Source organism: Limulus polyphemus, unplaced genomic scaffold (assembly GCF_000517525.1).
Source record: "Limulus polyphemus unplaced genomic scaffold, Limulus_polyphemus-2.1.2 Scaffold4744, whole genome shotgun sequence".
NCBI lineage: Eukaryota > Metazoa > Arthropoda > Merostomata > Xiphosura > Limulidae > Limulus > Limulus polyphemus.
Window position 1 is genome coordinate 71,526 of NW_013670354.1, and position 2,488 is coordinate 74,013.

General features: G+C 31.5%; 1 protein-coding gene across 1 annotated transcript in view; it reads right to left on the reverse strand.

The window, feature by feature from the left end:
- LOC106471627 overlaps positions 1 to 2,238 on the reverse strand; it is a gene marked incomplete at its 3' end in the record, with an annotated part of 73,301 nt that extends 71,063 nt beyond the window's left edge. Inside the window, exon 1 of the mRNA XM_022400248.1 lies at positions 2,163 to 2,238. The remainder of the gene's footprint in view (positions 1 to 2,162) is intronic.
- Between the last annotated feature and the right edge of the window lie 250 nt (positions 2,239 to 2,488).

Consider the following 2,488-nt stretch of genomic DNA (forward strand, 5'->3'; position numbering starts at 1 on the left):
GATATCAAACTTATTGACATAAATTCATGAAATAGTAGTTCAATAAAATTTTGAATGCAAGTCAACAAACGAAATGATATGGCCTTTCACCCTTGACCCGTCTCGAAAGGGTTAAAAGCAAATAGTTTTAATCTAGCTTCTCAGATTAATTATTTCTTCTTGTGTTTATATTTCAATTCTTTTAAGAGTATTTGGCAGAAAACTTCCACATATTGTTCATTCAGTAAGTGAGAATTACACAAGTAAACTTGATACTTTTCTATAGACCTTCAGGAAGCAAAATTATGGGATTTAAGGGGACTGTAGGGCAAAAAAATTGGTCAAAATTTTTTTGAGTCAAATTTAAAAATAACACCCAATTGCACACCCTCGGAATCCCTTAGTATGCGAACAAAGTGTCAGGTCTCTAGGTTAATTTTTCTTGGAGCTATAGCTATATAGAAACAGCATAGAAAACACAAGTTTTACTAAATAACATTACAGTTTAAACAATACCAGAAACAGCATGAAAACACACACACACAATATACTAACAGAATAACAAGATAGTTGAAATTCCCAGAAACAACATGGAAAACACAGGATTTACTAAGTAACAAAACAGTTGAAACAGTACCTGAAACAACATGGAAAACACAGGATTTACTAAGTAGCAAAACAGTTGAAACAGTACCGGAAACAATATAGAAAACACAGGATTTACTAAGTAACAAAACAGTTGAAACATTACCGGAAACAGTATGGAAAAAACACAGGTTTTACTAAATAACAAAACAGTTGAAACAGTACCGGAAACAGTATGGAAAAACACAGGTTTTACTAAATAACAAAACAGTTGAAACAGTACCGGAAACAGCACGGAAAAACACAGGTTTTACAAAATAAGATAGTTAAAACAGTACTAGAAACTGCATGGAAAACAGAGGTTTCATTAAATAACCAAACAGCACTTGAAACAGCAAGGAAAACAAAGGTTATATTGATTAACAAAAAGAAAATCTAGAATGTTCCTAGAAATTACCACTTATAAAAAATAATACAAATACAACACTAGTTTTTTTCATATACAACTTTTACCCAAGGTGAGAATGAAGTACACAAGATACAAGCATTAAAAGCTAAATTAGAAACTAACTATCTATGAAGTGGTTTGTCTAATGATGTATGTGTATTGTCAGTGTTAACTTTCTTTGATTGTTTTAGTCATAAGTTCACTTAGCTGAGATTGGCAATCTCAGTGTTTGTTTGGAAATTACAACAATCTATACAAAATTCGAATTTTATGCAACTAAAGATGGATCTAACTTCCATATCTAAACCTTCACAAACAAAGGAAAGTAATCTATCATTTCTATGCGAGTTGATTTTCCAATTAAAGACCTTCCATATTATAACTATAATGACGTTATACAACAATCACTTCTAAAACTTCACAAACAAATATTTTAGTAACTAATTTTTCACATAAAGGACTATTAATTTATACTAAAATTAAAAACAGTAAAATTTAGTTCCACTTTTTCATTTATTAGCAGATTTTCCAAATAATAATTTTTCAAAATATCTTAGTAATTGTAAATCGATACCTGAATACGTTTAACATCCCTGAAAATGAAATAGCTTTCTTCAGGTTATGAAATCTTCACACTATCGCCAAACCTTCGCTACACACCAGTACGATAGCGAAACTAACATTCGTATGAACGTTAAGTGTACTGGTAATTGTATGACTCACACATGCTGAGATACGTAAATGTCGCCGTTGTTTAGCACTTTGACCAGTTGAGTCCGTCGGCATAAGCCTAACGTCAGTCCTACACTACAAATATAATTATAAACCACATCATTCGTAAACCCAAATTTTTAACCTTATCAAATTTAACTCATTAATCAAGAATATTGCATAACCAGCTGTATTGGTTGCATTCTCCAAATAAAAATCTTCGACTCGTTTGTCTAGTTAAAACAGAGTATATAAACGAAACAAACACTATATCTTATGTAACTTAAAACTAAAATATTTTACTTTCCAATTCGAGAGACACTGTCGGAAAAGTGGGAGTGTTAGCAGAAATGTAATCAAACAGTTAAATTATTTATCTATTAAAAGTCACTGATCCAACGTTTGAAACATAAAATAATGAACATTACAATGACAGTACCATTGCGGCACAAATCGCCAATGTTCAATGACAGTCACTACGTTGTATTCGTTTTTCCTCCTCGACTCATACTGAAACTATTTCCGATAAATTCCAAGGACTTTACCCTTAGGGTGTTTTATAGTAACCACTCTCGTACTCATATTACACATTGTGAGAACGTGAAAATATAATAAAATTGGTACTGAGTCATGGTTCATAAATACGAAGAGGTGACTCGAAAATGGTAATCGAACATGCTGTCAAGCCTTTAATTTTGCTAAACAATTAGTAACCTGCTTGTTGAAGTATATATTTATAACTTCGATTACTAATAACGGTTGGAG